Source organism: Piliocolobus tephrosceles, chromosome 10 (genome assembly GCF_002776525.5).
Source record: "Piliocolobus tephrosceles isolate RC106 chromosome 10, ASM277652v3, whole genome shotgun sequence".
In the NCBI taxonomy this organism is placed as follows: Eukaryota; Metazoa; Chordata; class Mammalia; order Primates; family Cercopithecidae; genus Piliocolobus; species Piliocolobus tephrosceles.
The window spans coordinates 79320835-79341975 of NC_045443.1; the positions used below are offsets into that span (position 1 = coordinate 79320835).

The 21141-nt window shown below is 34.6% G+C and overlaps 1 long non-coding RNA gene across 1 annotated transcript in view; it reads left to right on the forward strand.

The window, feature by feature from the left end:
* The first annotated feature begins 257 nt into the window (after window positions 1-257).
* Window positions 258-21141, forward strand: part of LOC111543718 — a 31796-nt gene continuing 10912 nt past the window's right edge. Inside the window, exons 1-2 of the long non-coding RNA XR_002731940.1 lie at window positions 258-698; window positions 791-1023. This is a non-coding gene — a long non-coding RNA (uncharacterized LOC111543718). The remainder of the gene's footprint in view (window positions 699-790; window positions 1024-21141) is intronic.

The window sequence follows — 21141 nt, forward strand, 5'->3', positions numbered from 1 at the left end:
GGGATGCCCTTCCAGCGAACACCTTTCTGGGAAACATCCTCAGACCCAGACTGATGAAGGAGTGGGCAGCCTTCTGTGCAACTTGTGACTTTCCAGCTAGCACAGTTGATGAGAAGAGAAGTTAGCATATATTTCAAGATAAGATAATCTTATTTTCTCTTGGAAATTTACGTTTTGAGATTCAGGAATACAACTTGTTGGCATTGGTTCCTGGAGTTATAAGGTATTGTTCAACTGCTGTTAGAACCAGTGTCATAGAAACCTAGATTCACCATGAGTCATCAAGGGACTCAAAGACAGACGTATCCGGAGAAAAAGAGAATAAAGCTGAACATGCAGCCTCCAGCCCCAAAGAAAGAGTGAGAGAGAACAGGAGAATAGAATCTTATTAGAAGCCAGATGTATTTCGAGCAACTGGGTTCCTTGAAATTTCTCTGGTTCATAAGTGCTTCACAGACATAATGGGCTAGTAAATTAGGTCCTTATTTTGGAACAAATTGAGAGATATATTTGGAAGCATGACAGGGATCAAGCTGTCAGCTTTAATTGGGGATAAAAGCTAAGTTGGAGAAGGGCAAACTGCTAATAATTCACCACAGATTTGTCAGATTTACCTACCTAGTCACAAGCCCAGTAATAATCACAGCATAGATGCAAAGATAGATAATGCATCTCTCTGCAGTCAGGCCAATTTCAAAGTGAGACAAGAAAGAAATAGGTGATCTATACATATGCAGTGTGTTCTTCCAAATCATGAAAGAATAAGTGCTGCCTCTCTTTTTGATGCTAGGTCTCCTCCAAGATATTCTTATTTAACTAGCCTACTTGTCACCTGGACATCAGGATTTTTGAAAACGTCTCAAGTGTTTCTATTGTGCAGCCTGTCATGAGAATATCCTCTCTAGGGAAGACTTAGTAGAGATAGAAGTAGCCATCATCAATCCTTCAAGCCTTTTGCACTCTTACCTATTGGATTTGAATATCTTACGTAAGGTCATCTTAGGTTATGATTGTCCCTCTCAGGTAAGCATGTTAGCATTTTTGTCAGGACTAGTTTGCTTCCATACGCAAGAGGCTCCAATCAAAATACCAATGACTTCTCCATGGATTATCTGTGATCCTCTAACTCATAAGGTATATCCCACAGAAAGCTCCACAGCCCATCAGAAAAAACAAACTAACTCTAAGATTTGCTCAGTCCAAATTATATGTCCTTTACTATTTCCCAGCTAAAATTATGTCAACCTGTATTTCGTTATATCTCATCAAATTTTCTGCAATAAGATTAAATAACTTTGTGATGTACCAAAGATAAAATAACAGCTAAAATATACTCCATATTTGATATGAATCCGCTTCCATTATGAGTTTCACAGAAAGATTTAAAAATGTTCAAAGAAATTTTACATTTAATATATCAATATTTTATTTAAGTAAAATAATTTGAAGCCTAAAAATTTAAAGTTCTTCTCAATTTCTTATTCCATTTAATCTCTGCAAGAAGTCTTGATACTTGAAGCTATACTATGTTTCACCTATTGTAAAAGCTACAAATGCCATAGCACTAATAAAGTTGAACTTAGCCAAAGTCTCTCACATATCTCGTTAAAAAAAATAAGTCAAAATATTCTGGTGGGGTACAGAGGCTAATGCCTATAATCCCAGCACTTTGGGAGACTGAGGCAGGTGGATCACCTGAGATCAGGAGTTCAAGATCATTCCGGCCAACATGGGGAAACCTTGTCTCTACTAAAAATACAAAAATTAGCTGGGCATGGGGGTGCATACCTGTAATCCCAGCTACTCGGATGACTGAGGCAGGAAAATCACTTGAACCCAGGAGGCAGAGGTTGCAGTGAGCTCAGATTATGCACTGCTCACTCCAGCCTGGGTGACAGAGTGAGACTCCATGTCATTAAAACAAAACAAAACAAAAAAACAAAAAACAAAATCATGCCATAAAAAGTCAAATAATTAATAAAATATATCATAGTTTCATAGCCCTGGTCCATTTCTGACAAATTTAGATAACCAGCCAAACCCCAATACCTAGACATTTCTTCATAAAATTTTAGTATAATAACATACTATTGTCATTAACCAATAGTTCTCATTCCCAAATGTATACTATCATTGTCTTGTATACTTTTAAAAAATACTAATATCTTACCCAATAATAGTCAAATCAGCATCTTTGAATGAGGACTGTGTAAAGATGTATTTTTTAAATCTCCCAATGTTTTTATTATTTATTAGTAACCACAGTAAAAGCAGTTCTAAGTTTACAGACATTGAGTGGAAAGTACAGGGAGTTCCCATATTGCACCAGTGTGGTACCTTTGCTACACTGATGACATAATTTTGATGAATAATTATTAACTAAAGTCTGTGGTTGACACTAACATTCACTCTGTGTTGTACATTCTATAGGTCTTAACAAATAGATGGCATATACACAGTATTACTTATGATTCAAAATAGTTTCACTGGCCTTAAATTCGCCTATGCTCCAACAATTCATTCTTTTTTCCCTCCACTGGAACCCCTGGCTCTCAACTACTGCTGTTTTCTTTTGTTCTGTCTTCACAGTTTTGCCTTTTCCAGATAAATTACCTAGTTGAAATCATTCTGTATGTAGCCTTTTCAGATTGACTTCTTTCACTTAGCAGTATATATCTCAGTTTTCTTCATGTCTTTTCATGGCTTGAAAGCTCATTTCTTCTTATTACTGAATAATATTGCAGTGTCTGGATGAACCACAGTTTATTTATCCATTCGTCTATTTAGGGACATCTCAACCCAGGGTATTTTAATGTCTAGCCAGAGTTAACCTCTGCCATAGACCATAGCAGAAACTCAATAATATCTGAAGGAAGAGGAAATGGGGAAAATCTCTATTTTAGCCATAATGAGCTGTCAGGCAGTCAATTTCAGTGCATAAACATTTCTGTGAAACACAAGTGAGTGAGAGTTCTCATTACGGGGTTAATATTTTTGAATAAGCACCTATCATTTCAGAGGGAAGCCACCTACTCAAACTGTCTTCTCATGCTGCCATTTGAGCTACTGCTGCCTTCTTGCAAAGTCTAGAAATTTACACTGGTAGCAGCTCCAGTCACCATATGCTGTTTTACTCCCTCCCTATCTCACCTCTAAATTTAATTTAATCCCTCTTAATTCCATTTATTTTTTGAGCTCCGTGCTTTCACACTTCCTTGTGAGCAAGCATTTTAGTCCTACGCTTTAATTCAGTCATTTAATAAGGGTAAGCTTAGAAATTTTTGAAATCTGTGGCACAGAAAAGAATTCCCCTAGTCCTCTCATATATTTGAATTGGAGAATCACCTTCAGCATATTTCTAAGGTAAACTTGCTCTGTTTGTTTGTGTTTTTTTTTTTCTTTTTCTGTAACTTATGACCCCAGAAGCCTAAGATGTACCAGCTTTTGTCATATGCTTCTCAATACATTCTTGCTCAGCTTTTGAAAATCCCAGATCTTGTGAATCACTTGTTTTTGTTGTTTTTGTTTTCAAACAGCTTTCTTGAAAATAATTCACATGCCATACAACCTATTCATTTAGAGTATACCATCTAACATTTTTCAGTCTACTCACTGTGTTACATGGCCATCAGCACAATTAAATTTTAGAACATTTCAACATCCTAAAAAAAAATCCTTGTTCCCATTAACAGTCAATCCCTATTCTATACCAACCCTAAGCAACTTACTAATATATTTCATTATTCTGGCCATTTAATACAAATATGTTCTTTTGTGGCTAGATCATTTAACTTAGCATAATGTTTTTAAGAGTCGTTGTGCCATAGCATGAAATAATACTTCATTTCTTTTTATTGCTAATAATATTCCATTGTATGGATATGCCAGATTGTATGGACACATTTTTCAGTTGATAGACATTTGGGTTGTTTCCACTCTTGGGCCACTATGAATAGTATTGTTACGAATAATCATAAACAAGGTTTTGTATGGATATAGATTTTCATTTCATTTGGATATATGCATTGGAATGGAATTGTGGGTCATATGATAACACTATGTTTAACTTTTGAGAAACTGCCAGACTATTTTTCAAAGTGACTGCACCATCTTACATTCCCACCAACAGCATATACACATTCCAATTTCTCCACATCTTTGCTAAAGTTGCTGTTGTCGTCTTTTTTATCATAGCCATCCAGTAAGTGTAAATAGTACCTCATTGTGGTTTTGATTTGATTTTCACTAATGATGTAGAACAACTCTTCATATACTTATTGGTCATATGTATATCTTCTCAGATAAAATATCTATTCAATTCCTTTCACCATTTTAAAATTGAGTTACTGTCTTTTTCATTGAATGGTAAGATTCATTTAAATATCTGGATACAAGTTATTTATCAGACATATGTTCTCTCATTCTGTGTTTTTCTTTCCTTGAGGATATAATTTGAAGCATAAAAGTTTTTAAATAATACAGTTTAATTTATTTTTTTTTCTGCTTATGTTTTCAATGTGTTACCTACAAAAGTTTCTTAACCCATGATCATTAGGATTTACTCCTACATTTTTGGCAGGAATTTATAGTTTAATCCCTTATGTTTAAGTCTATGATCCATTCTGAGTTTCTATGTTTTTGTTTGTTTATTTCTTTGTTTTTATTTGTTTTTTGTTTTGCATATGATTTGAGGTAAGGTTCCAACTTTTTTCCTTTGAATGTGGTCATTCAGTTTCCCCAGCAGTGTTTGTTGAAATGACTATTTTTTCACTATTTAATTTTCTTGGTACATTTGTCAAAAATAAATTGACCATATGTTTGTAATTATGCCAGTACCACACTGTCTTGATTACTGTAGCTATGCAGTAAGGGTTGAAATCAGGAAATATGAGCCAAGATCGTTTGACTATTCTGGGTCCCTTGCATTTCCTCATGAATTTTAACTTCAATTTGTCAATTTCTTCAAAAAAGCCAGCAAGAATTCTGACAGGGATTGCATTGAATATTTCCACCAATTTAGGAAGTAATGGCCATCTTAACATTATTAGTCTTTCAATCCATGAACATGAGATGTCTTTCTATTTATTTAAGGGTTTTTTTTTTTTTTATAATATCTTTAAGCAATGTTTTGTATTTTCTAGTGTACACATCTTATAAACCTTTTTGTTATACTTAAATATTTTGTTCTTTTTCATGCCATTTTGGTTGGAAATGTTTTAATTTCAAATGCATAATTTTCATTGCTAGCCTATAGAAATAACTGATTTTTAGAAATTGATCTTTTATTTTTCAGCTTTCACACGTTTTTAGTGTAATCCTTAGGATTTTCTGTATACAAAATAACGTGATCTGCAAATAGAGATAGTTTTATTTCCTTCTTTCCAATTTAGATGTCTTTTATTCCCTCTTCTTACCTAGTTGCCTGGGCTGGAAACTCCAACACAATATTAAATTAAGGTGATGAAGTCGAACATCTGTGCCTCGTTCTTGATATTAGGGTGAAAATATTAAGTATGAGGTTAACTATTAATTTTTTGTAGATGGTCTTTACTAGGTATAAATGAGTATTTTTATCATGAAATGTGGTTGTAGAACATCAAATGTTTTCAAAATGACTGTATAATATTTTTTTCTTTTATTCTGTCAAAATGGCTTATTACATTAATTAATTTTTGGATGTTAAATCAACCTTGTGTTCCTAGGATAAATCCTACTTGTTAATGGTGTATAATCCTTGGATTTGCAAACCTTGGATTTGGTTTGCTAGTATTTTGATGAGTAATTTTGCAAATATATTCATAAGCAATATTAGGTCATAGCTTTTTTCTTCTAGTTTTAGTATCAGGATACTATTGCCCTCATAGGATGAGTTGGAAACTGTTTCCAACTCTTCTATTTATTAAAAGAATTTGTGAAGTATTTATAGTAGTTTTTCTTTGAATGTTTGATAGATTTCACCAGTGAAAACATATGGTACTTGGCTTTTCTTTCAGGAAGTTTTAAAATGATCAATTCAATCTTTTGCTTATTATAGATCTATCTGGAATTTCTATTTATACTAGAGTAAGAGTTAGTACTTTGCATCTTCCAAGAAATTAATTCTTTTCATGCAACTCATCTTGTTGGTTTATAGTTGTTTGTAATTATATTCCCTTACAATCTTTTTATTTCAATACAATAAATAGTAACATTCCCTTTTCATTCTTGATTTTAGTAATTTCAGACTTCTCTTAGTTTTTTATTCTTGGTTAGTCCAGCTAAAATTTTGTCAGGTTTTTGATATTTTTAAAAGCATGAAATAGCTACTCCTGATTTCCTTTCATTTATAGTTGTGTGGTATATCTTCTTCCATCCTATTACTTTCAAACTATTTATGTCTCTTTCAGACAAATTATTATTGGATCACAATCTTTAAAATCCAACTCAAAAGTCCTTGTTTTTTGGTGAGATTGTATAACCCATGTGCATTTAATATTATTGATATGTTTAGAATTTTATCTGCCATTTTGCCTTTTGTTTTCTATGTGTCACATGTCTTTTTTCTGTATCTATTTGTGTTTTTTATACTAAGCAGTTTATGTTTAATGTAACAGTTTAATTTTTAGTAAATTTTAAATCACATTTTGAAATATTTATCAGTGGTTCTTCTAGGACTTACAATGTGTGTCTTAACTTATGAAAGCCTAATTTAAATTGATACTGATTTAATACCCATAAAATACAGAAACTTTATTCCTATACAGCTACATTTCCTCCCTGCATTTTGTCCTATTACTGTCATACATACTACTTCTATAAAGTTTACAAACTGAACAATACATTTTTATAATTATTACTTTATATAATCTTAATTTTTTTAAAGAACTAAAGAAATAGAAGCAAATATATATGTATAGAGACTGTTATATTAACATTCTTATTTACCATTTCTGTTTCTTTTTATTCTGTCTAGTGGTGTGAGATAACACTTGGTATCATTTCCTTAGTCCAACATAACTTCATTCTCACCCAGTTCCTTGAATGGTGATTGTCAAATACATGACATATCTTTGTGTTACATGCCAGAGTGTTGTATTATGCAATTGCTTTTTGAATCAGTCAAAAGAAGAAAAGACAAGAGCATGCAATTATGCTCTATTTTTCAATTAGCTACATAATTACCTTTATGGGCACTCTTTGTTTTTCTCATAGCTTTGAACTAGTCTATTGTCACTTGCTTTCAACCTGAAGAAGTTCTTTTACTATTTATTTTAAGGCAGTTTACTGGCAACAAATTCTCTCAATTTTTGTTTCCTTGGGAATGTCTTATCTTACCCTCATTTTCGAAAGATAGTCTTGCTAGATATAAATTTATTTTTCACTGTTTTTACTTTTAGCTTTTTGAATATGTCATCCCACTACCTTCTGGCCCCTTCTTTCCGATGAGCTGTCAGCTTGATGTGATGATTCCTTTTTACTCTTGCACCTTTCAAGATTTTCTCTTTGTCTGTTAGCATTTTGACTGTGATATGTCTGGGTGTTTTTCTGTTTGTACTTATTGTATTTGGAATTTGCTGAGGTTCTTTATGTGAATATTTTTCATCAAATTTAATAAGTCTTCAACTTTTATTTCTTTGCTTATTTATTTTGTCCTTTGCTTTCTTCTCCATTGTTAGTCCCATGAAATGTATGTTGGTGTGTTTAATGGTGTTCTACATTTCTCTGAGACTCTATTAATTTTTATTTATTCTTTATTCTGTTTCAGATTGTCTGATCTCTACTGATCTGTCTTCAAGTTCACTATTCTTTTCTTCTGCTAGCTCATTTCTACTCTTCTAATTATTTTTTCATTTTAGTTATTTTACTTTTAAACTATAGAATTTTAATTTGGTTACTTTTTAATAATATCTGTCTCCTTATTGGTATTCTATACTTGTTAATATATTGTCATCATACCTTCCTTTAGTTATTTAAGCTTGACTTCTTTCTGTTCTTTGAAAGTATTTGTAATTGCTGCTTTGAAGTTTCTATCCACTAACTCCACTATCAGGGTCACTTTAAAGACATATTCTATAGCCATTTTTTTCCTTATTTATAAGTCACACTTTCCTATTTCTTGGTATGTTCCATTATATTGTTGAAAACTGAACATTTCAGATAATCTATTTTACCAGTCCTGGATACTGATAATTCCTGGGATTGTATTGCTTATTTGGTCTTTTAAAATTTGCTTAGTTGCTTAACTGAAATAATTCTATGCCGTGTATTTCCCTTACAGGGAGAAGATTCTGATGTCATTGCTCACATATTCCCCCTTGTTTTCTCTTTGGCTACCCTGGTCAGTATAGCTACTAATTTGTCAAATGTTACATGTAAATCTCTTTAGCCAGTTAGATTTTTACTCTTTACCATTAGTGTGTGTTTGTGGTTTGGAAACTGCTAGCACAGTTCAGGAATTTTACATGTCTCTGCATATTCAACCAGGAACAATAGCTTAGAGGATCTCTCTCTGGTCACTACTGAGAGTGTGTAGTCTTGGGCACACACATGTTTTTTCTTTTTTTTTTTTTTGTTTGAGGTGGAGTCTTGCTCTGTCACCCAGGCTGGAGTGCAGTGGCGCCATCTCGGCTCACTGCAAGCTCCGCCCCCCGGGTTCCCACCATTCTCCTGCCTCAGCCTCCCGAGTAGCTGGGACTACAGGTGCCCGCCACCACGCCCAGCTAATTTTTTGTATTTTTAGTAGAGACGGGGTTTCACCTTGTTAGCCAGGATGGTCTCGATCTCCTGACCTTGTGATCCGCCGTCTCGGCCTTCCAAAGTGCTGGGATTACAGGCGTGATTTTTTTTGAGAATGCCAGGAATGACTATGATATTATTTAGAATACTGGTTAGGAGTCACGTCTGGGTCAGAGTAGCTTATTTTTCTGTCAATGTTCAGTCGGAGGTTGTGTGTAAGCCCATTTGCCAGTGAAGCTTCAGACACGCTGATTTGTGTGAGTCTTGGGAGATGTTTTTAAATATACCCCCACATGTAGATTTCATGTTTCTGTCTGGGTAAACCTATTACACAGGCACAGGCCTCCTCTAGAATTGTCTACATCATAGATGGGCTTTTATTTGCTCTCTTTTTCTCTGATTGTCTCTGGTAAGCTTCTGGCTCCTCTGCCATTTTGTTTGCATCAGACCTACCAGTGTCTAAGCTTTGGGACTTAAAATGATGTCATTGTGTTTTTTTTCATTATCACAACTCCAAAAGATGGATTATTCCTTTCTTTTTATTTTTTACTAATAATACCTACTCCTCCTTTGTGAGTGAGATGGCCCATTACGGCTCGGATATGTAAAGCTACATTTGGAAATTTCTAATTAACACTTCCAGATACAATTTGAGAGGGTGAGTTGAAGTTGACTTTGAGGAAGCTTATTTAGCCCTTTATACCTGGCATGAACTATTTTGTCGTTTTTAAACATTTTCAACTTTAATTTTAGACATGGCATAGCCAGGCAGAGTGGATCACACCTGTAATCCTAGTACTCTGGCAAACTGAGGTAAGAGTATCACTTTGGGCCCAGGAGTTAGAGACCAGCCTGGGCAACAAAGTAAGACCCTCATCTCTACAAAAAAGTAAAAAAAATTAGCCAGGCACATTGGTATATGCCTGTAGTCCCAGCTACTCAGGAGCTAAGGTGGGAGGATCACTTGAGCCCAGGAGTTTGAGATTGCAGCGAGCTATGATTACGCCACAGTGCTCCAACCTGTGTGACAGAGTGAGAACCTGTCTCAAAAACAAAAAGGAAAAAAAAGATACATAGGGTACAAGGGGTAAAGGTGCAGGATTGTTACATGGGTAGTTTGTGTAATGCTGAGGTTTGGGGTATGGATCCTCTACACAAGGTAGTGAACACAGTACCCAATAGTTAGGCTTTTAAGCCACGCCTATCTTCTTCCCTCCCCTTTCTAGTAGTCTACGGTGTCTATTGTTGCCATGTTTATGTCCCTGTGTGTTCAGTATTTATCTCCCACTTAAAAGTGAGAACACGCAGCATTTGGTTTCCTGTTCCTGCATTGATTCACTTAGATTTATAACCTCTAGCTGTGTCCATGTTGCTGCAAAGAACATTACTTCATTTTTTTCTGGCTGCATAGTATTCCATGACCTATACGTACTACATTTTCTTTTCTTTTCTTTTTTCCTAAAAAGGTATAATTTTTATTTTCATTATTAGTTTTTTAAATGAATGAAGGTATAATGTTTTTCTCTAAATTGCTTAGCTTGATAAATAAAATTCTGTTTTGCAACAGACATGGTACATCATTTTATATTCCCATATTAGTTTAATAAATACTACTTTTTTCTTTTTGATTAAACAGCAGAAATTTATTTTCTCATATCCCTGGAGGCTAGAAGTTCAAGATCAAGGTTTAGCTGATTTGGTTTCTGGCAAGGACTCTTTCTCTAGCTTGTATATGGCCATCTTGTTGCTGAGTCCCTTCTTTCTGCATCCTCACATGAGTCTTTTCTTGGTTCATTTGCACAGAGAGAGGAAGTGAGTTATTGGGTATCTCTTCTTGCAAGGTCATTAATCCTTAGGGAACAAAGTCTCATCCTTATGACTTCATTTACCCCTAATTGTTTCTTCCAAGGTCCCCCTCTCAAAACTTAGTAACACTGGAGGTTAGGATTTCAACATATGATCTTGAGGAAGACACAAATATTCAGTCTGTAATAGTGAAACATCAACCTCAGAATGTCATCTAAGACTGAATATCCATTGACAAGTGTAATGTTAACATTTATTTTTTCCTTTTTTTGGGGGGGGGTATGAATAATCTTGTCACTCAAGTACAGACCTTAGTATCTGTACAGTTCATTTTTCAACACTTGCCCCATTTCCTCTCTCTCTCCACTCTAGTGTTTTCCAGTGTCTATTGTTGTCATCTTCATGTCCATGAGTACATAATGTTTAGCTCACTTATAAGTGAGAACATGCAGTATTTGGTTTTCTGTTCCCGCATTAATTCACTAATAATGATAATAATGATTATTATATAGTAATAATAATAATTAATTCATTAATAATTCCAGCTGCATTCACATTGCTACAAAAGATATGACTTCACTGTTTTTTATGGTTGCATAGTATTCCATGGTGTATATGTACCACATTTTCTTCATCCAATCCACCATTGATAGGCACCTAGCTTGATTCCATATCTTTGCTATTATAAATAGTGCTGTGATGAACATGTAAATGCAGAAACAATGAACAGACCAATGTTGAGTTCTGAAATTGAATCAGTAATAAGAAAAACCTACCAATTAAAAAAAGTCTCAAACTAGATGGACTCACAGCTGAATTCTACCTGACATATGAAGAAGAGCTGGTACCATTTCCACTAAAACTATTTCAAACAATTGAAGAGGAGGGACTCCTCCCTAATTCATTCTGTGAACCCACATCACCCTGATACTAAAACGTGGCTAAGACACAGTGAAAAAAGAAAACTACAGGCCAATATCCCTGATAAACATAGGTGCAAAACTCCTGAACAAAATACTAGCAAATTTAATTCAACAGCACATCAAAAAGTTAAATCACCATGTTCAAGTAGGTTTCATTACTGGGATGCAAAGTTGGTTCAACACACACAGATCAATAAATGTGATTCACTACATAAACAGAATTAAAACCAAAAACCACATGATCACCACAATAGACAGAGAAAAAACTTTTGATAAAATTCAATAGCTCCTCATGATAAAAAACAAGAAACTAAATCAGAGGAACATATTTCAAAATAATTAGAGCCATCTATGACAAACCCACAGCTATGTCATATTGAATGGGCAAAAACTAGAAGCACTTCCTTTGAGAGATAGAAGAAGACAAGAATTCCCACTCTTACCACTCTTATTTAACATAATACTGGAAGGGCTAGACAGAGTTATCAGGCAAGCAAAAGAGATAAAAGGTTTCTAAATAGGAAAATGAGTTAAAGTATCTCTCCTCACAGATGATATGATTCTGTGCCTTGAAAATCCGAAAGACACCACCAAAAGTCTCCGAGAACTGAGAAATAACTTCGGCAAAGTTTCAGGTTACAGAATAAATGTACAAAAATTAGTAGCATTTTTACACTCATAATGCTCAAGCTGAGAGCCAAATCAGGAATGCAGTCCCATTTAAAATAGCCACAAAGAAAATAAAATACCAAGGAATACAGCTCACAAAGATGAAAGATCTCTGCAATGAGAACCACAAAACACTGCTGAAAGAAATCAGGGACAACACAAATAAATGGAAAATCATTCCATGCTTATGGATTAGAAGAATCAATATTGTTAAAATGACCATACTGCCAAAAGCAATTTACAAATTTAACACTATTACTCTCAAACTACCAAAGTTATTTTTTACAGAGTTAGAAAAAAAAAAAAAAAAAAAAAACTATTCTAAAATGCATATGGCACCAAAAAAGAACCTGAATAGCCAAAGCAATTCTAAGCAAAATGAACAAAGCCAGAGGCATCAGACTACCCAACTTCTCACTGTACTATAAGGCTACAGTGACAAAAACAGCATCTTACTAGTACAACAGACACATAGATCAATGGAACAGAATCAAAAATTCAGAAATAAAGTCGTGCACCTGCAACCATCTGATCTTCAACATGGCTGACAAATACAAGCAGTGGGGAAAGGACTCCTTAGTCATTAAGTGATGCTGGGATAACTAGCTAACCATATGCAGAATAATGAAACTGGACCCCTACCTTTCACCATATACAAATTAAATATATAAATGTAAGGCCTCAAAGTATAAAAATCCAAGAAGAGGCCAGGCGCGGTGGCTCATGCCTATAATCCCAGCACTTTGGGAGGCCGAGACGGGCGGATCACGAGGTCAGGAGATGGAGACTATCCTGGCTAACACGGTGAAACCCTGTCTCTACTAAAAATACAAAAAAAAATTAGCCGGGCGTGGTGGCGGGCGCCTGTAGTCCCAGCTACTCAGGGGGCTGAGGCAGGAGAATGGCATGAGCCCAGGAGGCAGAGCTTGCAGTGAGCCGAGATCGCAAACAGAGCGAGACTCTGCCTCAAAAAAAAAAAAAAAAAAAAAAAAAAATCCAAGAAAAAAACCTAGGAAATACCCTTCTCAACATCAACCTTGGCAAGGAATTTTTGGCTCAGTCCCCCAAAACAATTGCAACAGAAACAAAAATTTGTAAGTGGGAACTAATTAAACTAAAGAGCTTCTGCACAGCAAAACACTTATCAAAAGTAAATAGACAATCTTACAGAATGGCAGTAAATATTTGCAATCTGTGCAATATTAGACAGAGGTCTAATATTCAGAATCTGAAAGGCACTTAAACAAACCACCAAACAAAAACCAAATAACCCCATTAAAATGTTGGCAAAGGACGCGAACACTTCTCAAAAGGAGATATACAAGTGGCCAGCAAACATGAAAAAATACTTATCATCATAAATCATCAAAAAAATGCAAATCAAAACCACAATGAGACACCATCTCACACCAGTCACAATGGCTATCAATCTAAAATTAAATTTTAATCTAAAATGGCTCTCTGGTGCCATCTGGAAGGAAATTATCTTTGTGAATAAAAGCCTAAGCCTTAGTGTGTAAATTTGGCTCAGAAAGACAATTTAAGCAGGTGAAAAATAATTTATCATCTTAATGCCTAAAAACCTTTTAAAGAAATCCCGAGGTAGGCAGGATTCTAAGACCGCCTCCACCTCAGATTTCTAGGCCCTGGTGTACACACCTTCTCCCAGTTATTCGAACACTAACATATGTGTTGCTATAAAAGATTTTGCAGAGGTAATTAAAATCTTTATTCAATTGGCTTAAATTAGGAAAATTATCCTAGGTAAGTGTGACCTAATCAGGTAAATAATTAAAATAAGATGAAGTGCTACAATTTCCTTTTTAAAGAATGAATAGGCCAGGCACTCTGGCTCATGCCTGTAATCCCAACACTTTGGGAGGCCAAGGTGGGCAGATCACCTGAGGTGAGGAGTTCAAGATCAGCCTGGCCAACATGGTGAAACCCATCTCCACTAATATATATATATATATAAAACTTAGCCAGGCATAATGATAGGTGCCTGTAATCTCAGCTACTCAGGAGGCTGAGACAGGAGAATCGCTTGAACTCGAGAGATGGTGGTTGCAGTGAACCGAGATTGTGCCACTGTACTCCAGCCTGGGCGGCTGAAAGAGACTCTGCCTCAAAAAAAAAAAAAAAAGAATAATATTTTATGGTATGTTTATGGCACGTTTTCTGTATCCATTTATCTATCAATAGACACTTAGATTTTTTATCTTGACAATAGTAAATAATAGTTCAATGAACAGGAGAGTACTAATATCTCTTTAAGATCCTGACTTCAACATAACCAGAAGTGAGATGGCTGGAGCATATGGCAATTCTTTTTTATAATATTTTGAGAAGCCACCATAGTGTTTTTAATAGTGGCTGTACCATTTTTATATTCCGATGAATAGTATACAAGGGTTCCAATTTCTCCACATCCTCACCAACACTTGTTATCTTTTGATTTTGACTAATAGCCATTTCAATAGTTGCAAAGTAATATTTCATTGTGGTTTGAATCATACTGGTAATTAGTGATGTTGAACATTTATTCATATATCTGTTGGTAATTTGTATGTCTTTGGAGAATTGTCTATTGAAGCCCTTTGTTTATTTTTTAGTTTAGTTGTGTGGGCTTTTTGTTTGGTTGTTTTGTTCTTGCTGTTGAGTTATAGGAGAGCCTTATATATTTTGGATATTAATCCCTTATCAGATATAGATATATGGTTTTCCAATATTGTATCCATTGCATAGGCTGTCTTTTTACTCTACTGAGTATTTACTTTACTGTTAGAAGCTTTTTAGTTTGATATATTCCCACTTGTCTAATTTTATTTTATTGCTTGTGCTTTGGGATTCATATCTAAATCATTGCCAATAACAATGCCATAAAATTTTTCCCAAAGTTTTCTTCCAAGAGATTTATAGTTTCAGGTTTTACATTAAGTCTTTAATTGACTTTGAATTAGTTTTGGGGTACTGTGTAAGAAAAACGTTCAATTTCATTCTTTCCATTGTGGATATCCCCTTTTCCCAACAGCATGCAACAACATGAATGAAACTTGGAGATCATTATGCTAAGTGAAATAAGTCAGTCACAGAAGGACAAATACTGCAAGGTTCAATGCATATTAAGTATCTAAAATAGTCATACTCTCAGAAACAGAGAGTAGAATGTTTTTTTCCAGGAGTTAGGGAAAGGGAAAATGAGGAATTGCTATTTCACAGGTATACAGTTTAAGATATGCAAGATGAATCATTTCTAGAGATAAGTTGTTTGACATTTTGCTTATAATTAATGATATTGCATTGTGCACTTAAAAATTTGTTGTGTAGGTAGATCTCATGCTAAATGTTCTTACTACAATTAAATAGATAAATATGCAAGTAAATACAATAAAATAAGATGAAGTGTGGAATAGCCATTATGAACAACAGTATAGAGGCTTCTAAAAAAATAAAATAAAAATAAAATCACCATATGATGTCTTGTCTTCTAAAAGATGATGAAATTGCTATCTTGTAAAGCTACCTGCATTCTCATGTTCATCACATTATTCACAATAGCCTAGATATAGAAATAATCTAAATGCCCATTGACAGATCAATAAAGAAAATGGTGTGTGTGTGTACGCATATGTGTGTCTGAGTGGGTCTGTGTGTAACAGGATATTATACAGCCTTTAAAAAGAAAGAGATTATGCCATTTGTCACAACATGAATGTACTTGGAGGACATTATACTAAGTGAAGTAAGCCGGACAGAGAAAGAAAAATATCACATAATCTCACTTATATGTGCCATATATATATGAGCTCAAATATATGGAGATACAGAAGTAGATAGAAAATGAAACAGTTTTTATCACGGGCTGGGCATGAGACATGCAAATTTTAAAAGAAAACAAAATAGCAGGTATGTAGGATGAACAAATCTACAGATCTAATGTATAAAATGAGGACTAATAAAATGAGGACTAAAGTTAATAAAATTATTTCATTGGAGATTTTTGTTAAATAGATTTTAACTTCTCTCATCATTTAAAAACAGTAGTTATATGAGATGATAGATATGTTAATCCACTTTACTATAGTAACCATCTTACTTTCTCTACATATTTCATAATATAATGTTGTAAATCTCAAATATACACAATAACATTCATTTTAAAATATAAGGTGAAGTATGAGAGACATGCTCTTCTGCTGGCCTAGGAGAAAATGGAATTTGTCAGGAGTTCTACAGCTACAAGAAAATGAATTCTGCCAACAAACTAAATAAATTTCAAGAGGTCCTCAAGTTGAAGATAAGAATACAGCCCCAGATAACACTTTGACTCCTAACAGTTTTATTTCAGCTGTGTGAGAACTGAACAGAAAATCCAGCCAATCTGTGCCATGACTGCTGACCCACAGAAACTGTAAGACAGTAAATTTGTTTTTTTTTTTTTTTTGCTATTAAGCTTGTGGAAATATGTTACACAGCAATATAAAACTGATCCACTCTCTTCTCCATAACTGAATCCTTGTTTCTGTGGTGCCAGATTGCTAAGGGCAGTATTGCAGCATTGTCCGCCTGCATTTGTTAAGGCTGCTGCTGTAGTTCTACACATGTAAAAAGATCCCCTTGCCTGCATAAAAATCACTCACCTAAATACAAACTGCCACAAGCCTATAAACAAAGCCTTCATAAGGCAGGGTAAACTGGCATGTTCATAAGCCTATTTCCCCAGCTCTTATAAAAGTCGAAATTCAAAACAAACTCCCCAGGCTTCATAGTAAAAAAGTCAACTGCAAAACCAGAAATGCAAACTTTAAGAAACATATAAGGCTGCTGAAAAATCAAAGTCAAAAGCTATGACAAGTCCCACTTGCTAACCTAAGACTTAAAAGAGCCATCAAAGCCTAACCTGAAGATTTCCAGTCTTTGGGACATGTAGAAATTCTCAGGCCTAATAATACAATCAGATAACAGATGTATAAAATTCTTAAAGATCAAAATGTCCATTTTAACCATGATTGCTTTCATTTATAAACGCGTGGCATGTGTGTTTGTGTGTGTCTGTGTGTGTGTGTAAGTAGGTTTTAACAAACTCTTTAGGAGGAGAATAACCACAGCATATGAAATCAAGCAATAACTTCTAATCATGAGGACAGATACCTTATTTACCATTTTAGTAGAACATCCATTAGATTTTAAATTGACCTCTACAGAAACTCACTATTAGGCTAAATAACATAATTAATGTTTCCTCCAATGCCAAACATAGTCCTTTTGGCATGTCGGACATTTAATTTATGTTTTTTAAAGAATTTTTATTTCCATAGGTTTTTGGGGAACAAGTAGTATTTGGTTACATGATTAGGTTTTTCAGTGGTGATTTATGTGATTTTGGTGCTCCCATCACCCAAACAGTATACACTGAACCCAATTTGTAGTTTTCGTCCTTCACCTCCCTCCCACCCCTTCCCCGGAGTTGCCAAAGCACATTGTATAATTCTTATGTTTTTGCATTCTCATAGCTTAGTTCCCAGTTATGAGGGAGAACATGGGATGTTTGGTTTTCCATTCCTGAGTTACTTCACTTCAAATAATAGTCTCCAGTTCCGTCCAGGTTGTTGCAAATGCCATTAATTCATTCCTTTTTATGGCAGAGTAGTATTCTATTGTGTGTGTGTGTGTGTGTGTGTGTGTGTGTGTGTGTGTGTGTGTATCACACAATTTTTTATCCACTCATTGACTGATAGGCATTTGGGCTGGTTCCATATTTTTGCAATAGCAAATTGTGATGCTTTAAACATACATGTGCAAGTATCTTTTCCATATAATGACTTCCTTTCCTCTGGGTAGATACCCAGTGGTGGGATTGCTGGATCAAATGGTAGATCTACTTTTAGTTCTTTAAGGAATCTCCACACAGTTTTCCCTAGTGGTTGTGAAGTGTCTGGAGTAAATGCCCAAGATTCATTGTCTCATGATCATGGAAAACTAGGATGCAGACACACAAAGAGTGAGGTTCAGAGCGGAAGTTTAATAGGCAAAAGAAAGAGAAGAGCTCTCTCTGTTGTAGAGAGAGAAGTACTGGAGAAATGGGTTGCCAATTCCATGATGAAATGCAGAAGGTTTTATAAATAAATGCTTGAGGAGGCAGTGTCTGATTTACATAGGGTACAAAAGATTGGTCAAACCAGGCATGTCATTCGCATAGGATGCAAAAAGCTGGCCATATCCACCCTAATTTTTTATTATGCAGATGACTTTTCTGCCTGAGAAGCACGATGCTGCCTGTTCCTTTACTGAACGGGGGGGGAAAAAAAAAAAAAAAAAAAAAAAAAGAAGGAAGATGGGACCTCCATATCATACATGCCTGGCCATCAGGTAGCTCTTTTCTGTTAGCATGGTTGCTGGTATTCACCCGGGCAAGCTTCCAGCTTGCTTATCTATGTTTGCAACTCGATTTTTCAGACTTCTCTTTGATAGAAAATAAATGATTCTGGCACTACTTTTTTTTTGTTAAAAGGGAAATTCCACTGAGGACTTTTTTACCCTCACTCTCTGCCTAAATAATTTACATCTCCTGTATCAGTTATACTATTACATTACCACCAGCATTGTAGAAGTGTTCCTGTTTCACCATAACCACACAAACATCTATTATTTTTTGTTTTCGATTGTGGCCATTCTTGCAGGAGTAAGGTGGTATCACATTGTGCTTTTGATTTGCATTCCCCTGATCATTAGTGATGTTGAGCATTTTTCATATGCTCATTTGTCATTTGTATATCTTCTTTTGAGAAGTGTCTATTCATGCCCTTAGCTCACTTTTTGATGGGATTGTTTGTTTTCTTTCTTGTTAATTTGTTTGAGTTCATTGTAGATTCTGGGTATTAATCCTTTGTCAAATGTGTAGGTTGTGAAGATTTTCTCCCACTCTGAGGAAGAAGAGAAATCTAAAAGCCTGGAAAACATATTTGGGGGAAGAATTGAGGAAAACTTCCCCAGCCTTTCTAGAGATCTAGATATCCAAATATAAGAAGGTCAAAGAACACCTGGGAAATTTATTGTAAAAAGACAATCACCTAGGCACATCGTCATCAGGTTATCTAAAGTCAAGATGAAGGAAAGAAACTTAAGAGCCATGAGGCAAAAGCACCAGGTACTGTATGAAGGAAAACCTGTAAGATTAACAGCAGATATCTCAGCAGAAATGCCACAAACTAGAAGGAATATGAACCATACCTTCAGCCTCCTTAAACAAAACAATTATCAGCCAGAAATTTAGTAGTCAGTAAAACTAAGCTTTATAAATGAAGAAAAGATACAGTCTTTTTTAGACAAAAAAATTCTGAGAGAATTTGACACTACCAAACCAGCACTACAAGAACTGCTAAAAGGAGCTCCAAATCCCAAAACAAACTCTGGAAACGCATCACAACAGAATCTCTTTAAAGCGTGAATCTCATAGACTTCTACAACTGAAATACAATAAACAATTTTTTTAAAAAACCAAGGTATTCGAGCAAAAAATAGCACATTGAGTGGGACAGTAGTACCTCATATCTAAATACGAACATTGAATGTAAATGGCCTAAATGCTCCACTTAAAAGACACAGAATTGAAGAATGGATAAGAATTCACCAACCAATTATCTGCTGCCTTCAAAAGACTCACCTAACACATAAGGACTCACATAAACTTAAGGTAAAGGGATAGAAAAAGACATTCCATGCAAATGGACACCAAAAAAAGCAAGCAGGAATAGCTATTCTTATATCAGACAAAACAAGCTATAAAGAAACAGCAGCTTAAAAAGACAAAGAGGAACATTATGTAATGATAAAAGGCCTTGTCCAACAGGAAAATATCACAATCCTCAATATATATGTGACAATTAAATCAATTGTGATAACCTGTATAGAATCCTGGAATGGAAAATCTAAGAAAACCTGAATAATCTATGGACTTTAGTTAATAATAATTTGTCAGTTTAGGCTCCTGTTGGCTGTGATAGTTTCTCAGATATTCCTTATTTCTGATTACCTTGATAAGTTCAGGGAGTTTTGGTTAGTTGCATTGTAAGATGCACTTCTATCAGAATTTGTCTGACATTTTTCTTGTGATTTTACTGGTGTTGTGGGTTTTAGCAGAGAATACCACAGTGCTAACATACCATTTTTAATTATATCATAACAAGAAAATATGCTATCAACATGATTTATGGCTATTCATGTTAACCTTGATCTCATGGCTGAGGCTTGTTAGGTGCTTCCACTGTAAGTTACTCTTTTCCTCCTTTTCTCATACCTTAGTCTTTGGTATTAAGCCTCCCATGTGCAGCCTATACTTAATGAGTAGGGAGTTGTTTTCCCCCCTTAAGACTGAAATATCTATATAATTAATTTGCAGTTCTTCACCATAGAAGATTTGTCTTCTCTTCCCCACTTAGGAATTTATTAATCATTCATTTTTGTCAATATGAACTCATATATTTATTTTATACTGTGAGTTACAATCTAATAATGCTGTATTTCTTTTGCTGTTCAAATTTCTGCAGTTTGGACTGGATCTTATGTAATATAAACAAAAATCTTTATTTGGTTAATAATTTTATTATTTATTATTGAATTTATTATGTAAGGAGCAAGGATTTTAAAAGTATTTATTTTGAATTTAATATCAAGGAACTCAAAAATAAACAAAATGGAGGAAAAACATTTATTGATAAGTCAGTTAAAAAGCAATAGCTAATGTTACAGGAGTAAAACACTTATTATATTCTCAATTATTCTGGAACTCACTTTTAAAATCCTTTAAAGTTATGGCATTATAAATTCATGTTTAAGTCTTCCTAATATTGGTATCAAGATTTTACGTCTTTCATTTGATCCTATTACTTTGCAAAAGATGGTATCATCTTATTTAGATTTAGATTGTTCAGTAGCCTTAAGAAATTATCTGATAATACCAACAAATACAAAAGCAAATATCACTGATAAATTGATTTGAGATGGAAAGAAACATTTTCTTACATCTATT